Genomic DNA, 11987 nt, shown 5'->3' on the forward strand with positions numbered 1-11987 from the left:
TAAAGATCAAACTTGTTAACAGATAGTGGAGGGAAGAAAGTGAAGAAAGCTTGCAGAAGCTACAACCAAATTCAGCTACAACACACACAGAAACATCAAACAATGAACAGGACAACTGGGAAAATTCCACACAGAAACATCAGTATAAAGAATGAGTCACGACTCCAACATCTAAGACAGCATCATCTATGGAAACATGATACTAGTGGAGTTGAAACTTACAGGATAGAAAATTCAACAAAAAAAATAAAACAAAGCCATCATGTGTCTCAAAGTCAAGGTTCAACATCATAAGAAATATGCATACCAAACTTATAAGTCGTTGATAAAATTAATTCTTGACAATAAGGATACTAGTTGGTGCTTACAGGTAAGGGGTTTGCGGAAATGAATTGGTCAAAAAAGAATAAATTATCAAGCAAAGAACATGAACTTGCTACCGTATTCATGTAGGATCAGCAAGTACTCACGTATCTTGACTCGAGGAGATTCTTCAAAGTTTCCTGGAGAATCTATCATTAGTGGCAATACAGTTTAATGACAGAATCTGCTCCAGCTGTGAATAGCCATGGCTGCCTCGGATGAAATTTACAATCTAAAACACCTGTTCAATTAATAAGTTAATGTTAGGTCTAAGATAGGCAGGAATTGCAATTTTTATTTGAGTTAGAAAGCCATAGTTTCTTAATCTAGACGCGGTAAATGAAAAACAAGGAAAACAACAAAGTTTGCAACACAACTGACCTCTGTCATTAAACTGAGAGAATTTGGTATGCCTAAACTTTTCAGGGCACTTTAGGTTTCATCCTGATTCCAGCCTCAAAGGCTAGGTAACTAGGTATAATGTCATGATTTTTATATATTTCCAATTTGTCAGTGTGTATTAGAAAAAAGAAAGAAACAAAACTGAGATATAAAATAGGCACTAGGAATGACTAAAAATAAGTACAACTAAAATTCATAATTAGGATATCACTAGGAACGACAGTAGTGAAATAGTCTCCTTTCCGATGCCAATCAATTGTTTGCTGTATCTACTTCTTATAATAAATTATGAAGACATACACAAAAAAACCCAAATGACAACAAATACTACTCATCAGACGTCGGATCTGAAAGCTACTAGAAGAAATATAATGTTGATATACCTGTACATCCAAGTCATCCGAATTAAGCCTCTTGTTATATGCCAGAATGAAATTATCCCTTTCTTCTTCAGGAATGAAATCTCTGAACGGTTCCCATGCTGACAGCACAGATAGATGATAAATTTCAATAATGACAGTGATATATAGATCAGAAATTAAATAAAATACAGTTCCAGAGGCTTAAGCAAATAGCAATTAAGCTGAAATATGGTCATGAATGTCACTTCCGGTGCTATGCAACATTGACTATCAACCATGCAGCACCGTTAAATATGCAGGAAAAAAAGAAGCCCAAATGGAGATAAATGTCATTTCAGAATTTTATTAAATGGAAGAACAAATTTTGAAGGATATACATGGTCAAGGTTTTTAAGTTACAGGCTCAGCTCGATATGCATAAGAGCTCTACAGAAACTGACCCAACTTCATACTGTTTACCAAGCTTGATACATATCAAATGTTAAATTCAAATTGTCATCTCAACTTGATTTCTGAAAAAGACTATTCCTTCAACAGCTATTGCAAGAGAGGTGAAAGCATAAACATAAAAGCTTTTACACATGTTATAAAAGTAATTGGAAGCATAAAGGTTAGCCGTGCCAAAAATTTGTATATTTTATTTGACTGTTTGGTGGTTGAGAACCATTTAACAGAATTCCTTGTATATTTGATAGAGAAAATAAAGATACGTAGATATAGTTATTGTGCATATGCAACAACACTAATGAATCTTGAGAAAAACCTTTGAATAAAAACCCTCAATACATTACATATTTTGTGTGCATGTAAATTGAAATAGTTGAGTCTATTAGGATAGTTATTCAAGAGTGTATTCCTGCTTATGCAAGAACTTTATTATCATGTCTAATCAGAGAAAACTGGTATGAGATATTCAGAAAATATCTAAAATAGTCCCATGAAAGTAATAAAGTAAAATGATAGCAATGAGAAGGAAAGGTGCAAATTCAACTTTAGAAAAATGTTATATTGAAGAAGGACCAAGGACGGTCATATATATACAAAAAGAAAAAAACAATCATACCATCTGGGAATATGGCTGCTGCACCACCCTCATAAAACCAATCAAGCTCTTTCTTCCTTAGTAAGAAGATACCTCTAAGAATAATACCAGTGACCTTAACAAAGGGATAAAATGTCAACATATACTTTTCATTTAGGAATATAACAACTTAAAATCTTAATCTCATAGCAAACTCCCAAAAGATTATTTAGTAATACACCTTGTCTGAATGTAATTGGCTGTAAGCGAGTGCCAATGTGCTTCCCCATGACCCACCAAAAACCTAAAATTATGTACATGCAAAGGTTAGGTTTAATACCATAACCATGGAAATCTCAAGAAATAATTTCACCTGCCATTCTGGTATCCCTAAATGCTCCCTTAGTTTTTCAATGTCACCAATCAAATCCCAAGTTGTATTATCAACTAAGCAGGCATGAGGTGTACTTTTACCTGCACCTCACTGAAAGGAAGCAACTTAATTTGTAAATAAATTTCATTAGAAAAATATGTATAATCCACTAAAATTTTACCTGGTCAACTTAATTTATAAATAAGGAAGAAACCTAATTTGTAAAATGCAAGAGAGAAATTATACCTGATCTAACAAGATAATCCTATAAAATTCTGGGTCAAAGAATCGTCTATTGCTGGCCGATGTTCCAGCTCCTGGTCCACCATGAAGGAACACAACAGGCTGGGGAGGATTTCAAAAGGAATAAGAACAAGATTTTAAAAAAAACAGCCGGAATGTATGATAGAGGCAAATGAAAAATGATCTTTTCACATGAAATTACATCTGTAGGCTAGCAATTTTGGCTCTTTAAGTTCCAGTTGTTTCTACTGATACCTCCAAAATCAACTAGTCATAACCAATTCCATCTGTATTTAGAAGAACCACTTTCTTGTAACTGTTCATTAAGGTTTCTCCATTAATACATAAAATGACCAATTTTGCAATTCTGTCAATTGACATCAGATAAAGTTGAGAACTTTCAATGAGTTTTAGTCATAAAGGGTACCTTCATTGCAAGAAAGACATTCAATTTATGGTCTATGGAGGACTCATGAAAATCATCCATTAAAAAAATATGAAAAAGAGTAGGCTAGGATACTTACATGACCATTTGGATTTCCTGATTGTTCCCAGTACAATGTGTGGATATCTGAGACTTTTAAGAACCCAGTACTATAAGGCTCTATGTGAGGGTAAAGATTGGAATTGTATTCCTGTGGTTCCTTTGAAGATCCCATGAACGTATATTGCTGGACAACAGGAGTGCTACTTTTCTCAGCACAAACAAGTATCTTGTAACCTCCTGCAAGTCACAGTTGATGTATCATAAACCATGGCAAGAGTGTAAAAAGTAGTTTGATCATTGCTGCGTAGATTCAGATATCACACTGATATAATGAGTTCAATACTTTCAGGAATGTTTACTGGATGCACAATTCGGTTTTTCCAAAAAGGAGATTTATAGTTTACAGGAATGATATTTCTTGATATACTGTTAGTTAAGATTACTTTAAATTCAAAGAAATGAAAGTGCAAAGGTGGATCACCCAAATACATGTTAAAATTAGGTAGCTAGTCAATGCCTCCTTAGTAAGATACAAAGGCAGCTTTATTTTGAAACTTTGGGTCAAAATTTAATGAGGAAAAGAAGGAAATTTGGTTCAAACATATTTGACATATTAATACTGTGATGGCCAACCTTCGCCCTTGGTTCCCTCCCGACAGCCGGCGAAATCCACCGATCGAGATCCGTCGCCGTTGTTCACCGAGATCAGAGAAGGGAGGAAGGGATCGGGGAGAAAGAAGGTTCGGCTGTAACTAACCTCTCTTCCTCTCAACGCTCCAAGGTCCGCTCTTCGCCGGCGCCACCGAGAGAAGAAGAAATCGCCGGTCTCGGTCGCGTGAAGTCCGAAGTCGCGAGAAGCGGAGGAAGAACAGAGGAGAAAGTCGGGGGAAAAGAAAAGGCTTCGGCGCTTTATAGAGAGGTTAACCCCAAACCCCATCCTCAACCTTTAGCAATCAGACGATTAAGAAGAGGAAGAGATTCAAGAAGGGGAAGAGGGAGATGGTTGAAGGTTTAGGTTTAGGCTGAGAGAGATGGTCGGATGGTCGGATGGTCGGAGGTTTAGGTTTCGGTTTAGGTTATCGCGAGAGAGATGGTCGCGCGGAGGAAGGGGCGGGATAAAGATTTAGGTTTGGAGGGAAAACACTTAGGCAGATTTTGGCTTGTGGGGAAAATTAAAATATTTTATTTGGGTTCATTAACATCGGATTTTAAAAACCGATGTTAAAATCGATGTCTATTAACGAAAAAAGGGGCGCTCATAGACATCGCCTAAAAAACCGATGTCTATGAGCTAAAATATGCGCTCATAGACACCGATTTTTAGAAAAACCGATGTAAAATACTCAAAGACATCGGTTTTAGCCTAAAACTGTTGTTGTTCCACTGATGTCTATGAGCGATTTTGTTGTAGTGACATGTTAGTTTTTCAGTTAGTTGATTTCTTTGCTATTTATGAGCATGAGTAGCTATACATGTTAGTTTTTCAGTTAGTTGATTTTTTTGCTATTTATGAGCATGAGTAGCTATACATGTTAGCTTTTCAGTTAGTTGATTTCTTTGCTATTATGAGGATGAGTAGCTTTACATGTTAGCATTCAGTTTTAGCATGTTTTTATTTATATACATGCATATCGAGTTTTTGTGAGTAGGATAGCGCTCACTAAGCTTTTAGCTTATAGATACTATTTTCCTCCTACTGCAGATAAAGGAAAAGCTAAAGTATAAGGAAGAAGGCGACAAGGAGATGCTGTGACGGTGTGTGATGTGTGGACTATGGAGATCCTTTGGACTTAGCTAAAGAACTCACTTAGTTTAAGAATTTGTTTAGTTTAATTTCTTATTAAGTTGATAAGAAAATTTTGTAGTAAGAAGTTATGTTTCCGCTTTTCATTACCTGCATGTTTTGATTTATTAAACTGCGTGGTTGTGAAAATATATGTTCCAGCCGCCTGTGGCTGAGTATACTCTGTATGTATTTACGGATATGGTCACCGGTACAGGGGAGACTCTGCCGAAATTTTTCGGTAGGGTTTCCATGTGATTTTTTTATCATACCGGTTAAGTAGAGTTAGTAGTTAAGTAGCGTCCACCTCTAGAGAGTGGTAGTAGTAAAGAAGGTGGGTCGCTACATCCACAAACAGATGGACAAACAGAGATAGTAAATCGAACATTATCTACTTTGTTGTAGGACTACCAATGTCTAAACGAGGTATGGATTCCATTTTTGTCGTTGTGGACAGATTTTCTAAAATGGCTCATTTTATTCCTTGTAAGAAAGCAGATGATGCTAACCATATTACGGATCTATTATTTAGGGAGATTGTCCAACTTCATGGACTACCGAGGAGCATAGTTTCAGATCATGATGTAAAGTTCCGAAGCTACTTTTGGAAGACACTATGGGGAAAATTAGGAACAAAGCTTTTGTTTTCTACAACTTGTCATCCACAAACAGATGGACAAACTGAGATAGTAAATCGAACATTATCTACTTTATTGAGAGCTATCATTCAAAAAAATTTAAAAGGTTGGCAAGATTGTTTACCACATGTTGAATTTGCTTATAATAGATATGTGCATTCTACTACTAATTTTTCACCTTTCGAAGTGGTATATGGGTTCAACCCTTTAACTCCTTTAGATTTATCACCTTTGCCTGTCTCTGAGCATGCTAGTTTAGATGGTACCAGAAAAGCTGAGTTTTTGAGGCAACTGCATGAAAAAGTTTGATTGCAAATTGAAAAGAGAACTGAACAATATGCTACGCAAGCCAACAGGGGGTGAAAGAAAGTGATCTTTGAACCCGGAGATTGGGTTTGGGTTCATATGAGGAAGGAAAGATTCCCTACTAAACGTCGTACTAAGTTGCATCCACGAGGAGATGGTCCATTTCAATTCATTTCTAGAATCAATAATAATGCATACAAGCTTGACTTACCAGGTGAGTATAATGTGAGTGCTACATTTAATGTTTCTGATCTTTCTCCCTTTGATGTAGGTGATCAAGATTCGAGGATGAATCCTTTTGGGGAAAGGGGGAATGATGGAGTTAAAGAAAGAGAGCAACAAGCTAACGATATGGATCATGGTCAACCCACTCTAGATGTTAATGATGATCCATTATGCATCAATGGAGGCCCAATTACAAGGGCTAAGGCTAGAAAGATGAAGGAAGCACTTAATGTACTAATTGAAGATGTGAAGGCCAAAGCTACCATTAAAGAAGGTTTGACCAAGAGCAAGTCATTCGGCATAGTCAACCTAATTCAAGCCTTAGATGAGTTCAATTAGCACTTAAGTCTCATGTCTATGCAATAGGGATATGTAAGCTTAATTTAGACTCAATTTCTACTTTTATTTGGGTTGTAATAAAGTCATAAGCTTAAAATGGCTAAGAAGTCTACATAGGCCTTTACTAAATGGGATTTCTTTTGACCTTTTAGGATTTTTTGGTCACCTTATAGCTATAAATAAAGGGGGTGACGGCCACACATGTATCTTTGACATATTTTGCAATCTAAAGCACGGTGAGACTCTCACTTGTTGGTTCTTCATTAAATTAGAACTTATCAAGGCATTTCCTTTAAAGATGACAATGGGTCAGGTTCGGGTCAGATTCTATATCCTCCGTCCCCATACCCATCGGGTATAGGATCTCTGATGGGTATACCAATACCCATTAAATGATCGGATATCTTCTATAGTTATAATTTTTCTTCTTTCTATTCAACTATTATCATTCAATAAAAATATATTAAAATTAACAACCTATTAATATATATATATATATATATAATTAAAAAAATAGATTAAATATATATATAGTCTCCTCCTAATATCAACAAAAATAGTAAGTCCCTCCATACCCTCCTCCATTCGGGTCGGATGTCGGATCCTCCATTGGGTTCGGGTGACATTGTCATCCTTAATTTCCTTGTGGTGTTCGAAGACTTATCAACCTCCATCCCAAGGTTGTGGCATCTACCATCTTCTGTACCAAGGTTCATGATTTCCTAAGCATTGGGTCGAGGTTCTTTTCATCAATCTTATCGATTGAGTTCTTCTTTACTTTCTTCTTCCATTCGTTGTGGGTTCTTGAGATATCTTTCTCTTTAGATTCACATCACTTAGACATGAAGTCACTACGGTTCTCTACATAAGGGGTTGTGTACTTTGGTATCGGCAAACGTCACCTGTAACAAGGTGAGCAATAAAGTCAATCACTGGGTATGCAATGAATTATGCGGAGGGATTTGAGTGATGTAGATGGGATCTATCCCTCCTATATAAAGGGAGTGACATCGTTATTCTTGATAGAGTGAGACCACTAAGTGCATGGTCATGGCCAAATGAGTCAATATGAGATATTGAGCTCATTTGATTATAGTGAGTATACTTGGAGTTCGAGATTTAGATTGATCAGAGGATGACACCGTCTATGCCTCAAATTGATCAATCTAGATGTCAAGGATAGAGGGACATTGTCATCTATTGTGAAGAGTCACAATTAGTAGTAACAAGGTGATGTTGGATCACAACATTCTTGTAACTTGGGTAGTAATGATGTGTTGCTAGATACCGCTTATTACTTATGCTTTTAAATGGGTTTAGGAGCATTGCCAACATTACAAGAACCTATAGGGTCACACACAAAGGGCAATTAGATGGAGATTAGGTTCATTTGATGTACCTAGAGGATTAGGTTAATGTGATGAACCAAGTTGGATTAAGAGTAATCTAAATTAGACTAATTGAGTTGGACTCAATTTGATTCATGTGTTGAATGAGTCTAATTTAGATTATGACTCATTGAATCAATTTAATTCAATGAATATAGATTCATTAAATTAAGTTGTCTTGAATGAAATGGTTGGATTTAATCAACCATGGGGAGATAAGAGGTCAAGCTTGACTTGACTTGAGAGGGAAGATAAAAGGTCAAGTTTGACTTGACCAATGCCACATCATTTGTGTGTTAGCATAAGGTGGGCCAATGATGATGTTCCACATCATCAAGGTTGGCTTATGTGTGTGCCACATCATGAGGGAGATCAAGAGTTGTGACTCTTGATATTCCATGGAGGTTTAAATTCCTCTAAAGTGGTCGGCCACCATTAGTATTGTGTGAGTTACAATTTTTGTGCTCATTGATTTCATCTTCTTCCTCCTCTCTTCTCTTCTCTCCCTCTCCTTCTCCTTACCCGAACACTTTTAGAGTGCTAGCACACTCTAAGTGTTTTCTCCATCTCTATTGTTCGTGTGGATACACATAGAGGGGTGTTCACTTGACACCCTTGAGATCCGACATCTTCTTGGACGAGCGGGATAAGCGAAGGGCTTCGCATCAAAGGTATAAATCTCTACCATGTAGATCTAAAGTAGATCTAGGTTAGAAAACATATACACGAAATTTTAATCTTCACACGGATCTGGTGGCATGGGACTTCGGGGTTTCCGCAACGCTAAAAGTGGTTTTTGCTGCTCGAAAGTCCCAATAGTTGTGCTAGCAACCAAGAGTGATTTCGGCCAAGGGAGGAAGAAGAAGAGAAAAGAGAATGAAGAAGTGAGGAAAAATGAGAGAAAAATGGTTTAAGTATTTTCATCTAATGAAAAACACTTAATGCTCATTAATCCCATTAATGAGCCTTAATTAGTATTCACTCTTCATTAAGGACCATTTTGAAAACTCCTCCTTTCATATTCAATTTCAAAAATTGAATATTGTGATTCATTGAATTTTGAAAATTCAATGAATACTCTCTCATTTCATATTCACTTGAGTCTAACTCAAGTTTAGCTCACTTGAGTCTAACTCAAGTCTAATTCACTCGAGTCTAACTCAAGTCTAATTCAATCGAGTCTTACTCAATTAATTCTCATGCAATTCAAATTCAATGAATCACTATTTCTTTAATTTGAATTAACTTCCTCGAGTCTAGTTTGAATTGGACTTGATCCAATAATTAGATCCAATTGAGTCTAACTCAATAAGTCCAATTCAGATTAGACTTATTCCAATTATTCATCATATGAATACATCTCCATATCTACTTGTTCTTTGTGTGTGACCCAATAGGTTCTCATAACGTTGGCAATATACTCAAATCAACATTTAGATACATAAGCAATGAGTGACATCTAGCAAGACATCATTGCTACCCAAATGACAAGAAAGTCGATATCTGACCTAACCTTTCTGTGGCTATTATCTTGTATGATTTGGTCCCTCTATCCTTGATATCTAGATTTATCAATGAGGCATACACCGTGTCATCCTCTTATCAATCTTTGTGTTTCTTGATCTCTAAGTAGATACACTTAATCAAATGAGCTCAATATCTCATATTGACTCATTTGAGAACGACCATGCTTTCTTTGTGTTCTACTAATCAAGGGGCCCATAGATATCGCTTCCGTCATATGGTAGGGATAGATCCCATCTACATCACTCACATCCCTCCGCATAATTCATTGCATACCCAGTGATCGACTTTATTGCTCACCTTGTTACAGGTGACGTTTGACGATACCAAAGTATACAACCCCTTATGTAGAGAACCGTAGTGACTTCATGTCTAAGTGATGTGAATCCAAAGAGAAAGATATCTCAAGAACCCACAACGAATGGAAGAAGAAAGTAAAGAAGAACTCAATCGATAAGATTGATGAAAAGAACCTCGACCCAAAGCTTAGGAAAGCATGAACCTTGGTATAGAAGATGGTAGATGCCACAACCTTGGGATGGAGGTTGATAATTCTTCGAACGCCACAAGGAAATTAGGGATGACAATGTCACCTGAACCCAATGGAGGATCCGACATCTGACCCGAATGGAGGAGGGTATGGAGGGACTATCAATACCCGATACCCGACCCGAATACCCGATTAAATAATATATATACATATATTAAAGAAAATTTCCTTTTTCCAAAATCAACTTACTATTTTTGTTGATATTAGGAGGAGACTATATAGATATTTAATCTATTTTTTAATTTTATATATATATATATATATATATATATATATATATATATATATATATATATATATATATATATTTTAATAGGTTGTTAATTTTAATATATTTTTGTTGAATGATAATAGTTGAATAGAAAGAAGAAAAATTATAACTATAGAAGATATCCGATCATTTAATGAGTATGGGTATAACCATCAGAGATCCTATACCCGATGGGTATTGGGACGGAGGATATAGAATCCGACCCGAACTTGACCCATTTCCATCCCTAAAGGAAATGCCTTGATAAGTTCTAATTCAATGAAGAACCAACAAGTGAGAGTCTCACCGTGCTTTAGATTACAAAATATATCAAAGATACATGTGTGGTCATCACCCCCTTTATTTATAGCTATAAGGTGACCAAAAAACCCTAAAAGGTCAAAAGAAATCCCATTTAGTAAAGACCTATGTAGACTACTTGGCCATTTTAAGCTTATGGCTTTATTACAACCCAAATAAAAGTAGAAATTGAGTCTAAATTAAGCTTACATATCCCTATTGCATGGACATGAGACTTAAGTGCTAATTGAACTCATCTAAGGCTTGAATTAGGTTGACTATACCGAATGACTTGCTCTTGGTCAAACCTTCTTCAATGGTAGCTTTGGCCTTCACATCTTCAATTAGTACATTAAGTGCTTCCTTCATCTTTCTAGCCTTAGCCCTTGTAATTGGGCCTCCATTGATGCATAATGGATCATCATTAACATCTAGAGTGGGTTGACCATGATCCATATCGTTAGCTTGTTGCTCTCTTTCTTTAACTCCATCATTCCCCCTTTCCCCAAAAGGATTCATCCTCGAATCTTGATCACCTACATCAAAGGGAGAAAGATCAGAAACATTAAATGTAGCACTCACATTATACTCACCTGGTAAGTCAAGCTTGTATGCATTATCATTGATTCTAGAAATGAATTGAAATGGACCATCAACTCATGGATGCAACTTAGTACGACGTTTAGTAGGGAATCTTTCCTTCCTCATATGAACCCAAACCCAATCTCCGGGTTCAAAGATCACTTTCTTTCACCCCCTGTTGGCTTGCGTAACATATTGTTCAGTTCTCTTTTCAATTTGCAATCAAACTTTTTCATGCAGTTGCCTCACAAACTCAGCTTTTCTGGTACCATCTAAACTGGCACGCTCAGAGACAGGCAAAGGTGATAAATCTAAAGGAGTTAAAGGGTTGAACCCATATACCACTTCGAAAGGTGAAAAATTAGTAGTAGAATGCACAGATCTATTATAAACAAATTCAACATGTGGTAAACAATCTTGCCAACCTTTTAAATTTTTTTGAATGATAGCTCTCAATAAAGTAGATAATGTTCGATTTACTATCTCAGTTTGTCCATCTGTTTGTGGATGACAAGGTGTAGAAAACAAAAGCTTTGTTCCCAATTTTCCCCATAGTGTCTTCCAAAAGTAGCTTAGGAACTTTACATCACGATATGAAACTATGCTACTCGGTACTCCATGAAGTTGGACAATCTCCCTAAATAATAGATCCGTAATATGGTTAGCATCATCTGCTTTCTTACAAGGAATAAAATGAGCCATTTTAGAAAATCTGTTCACAACGACAAAAATGGAATCCATACCTCGTTTAGACATTGGTAGTCCTACAACAAAGTCCATGGAAATATCAACCCAAGGTTCACTAGGAATTGGTAAAGGTGTATACAATCCATGAGGTAAAGATCTAGATT

General features: G+C 36.3%; 1 long non-coding RNA gene across 1 annotated transcript; it reads right to left on the reverse strand.

The window, feature by feature from the left end:
• Positions 1–265: 265 nt before the first annotated feature.
• On the reverse strand, positions 266–1017 carry LOC122005697. The gene is made up of 2 exons (XR_006118467.1): positions 745–1017; positions 266–604 (listed from the first exon to the last, which is right to left on the reverse strand). It is a non-coding gene; the product is annotated as an uncharacterized LOC122005697 (long non-coding RNA).
• Between the last annotated feature and the right edge of the window lie 10970 nt (positions 1018–11987).

Source organism: Zingiber officinale, chromosome 7B (genome assembly GCF_018446385.1).
Source record: "Zingiber officinale cultivar Zhangliang chromosome 7B, Zo_v1.1, whole genome shotgun sequence".
NCBI lineage: Eukaryota > Viridiplantae > Streptophyta > Magnoliopsida > Zingiberales > Zingiberaceae > Zingiber > Zingiber officinale.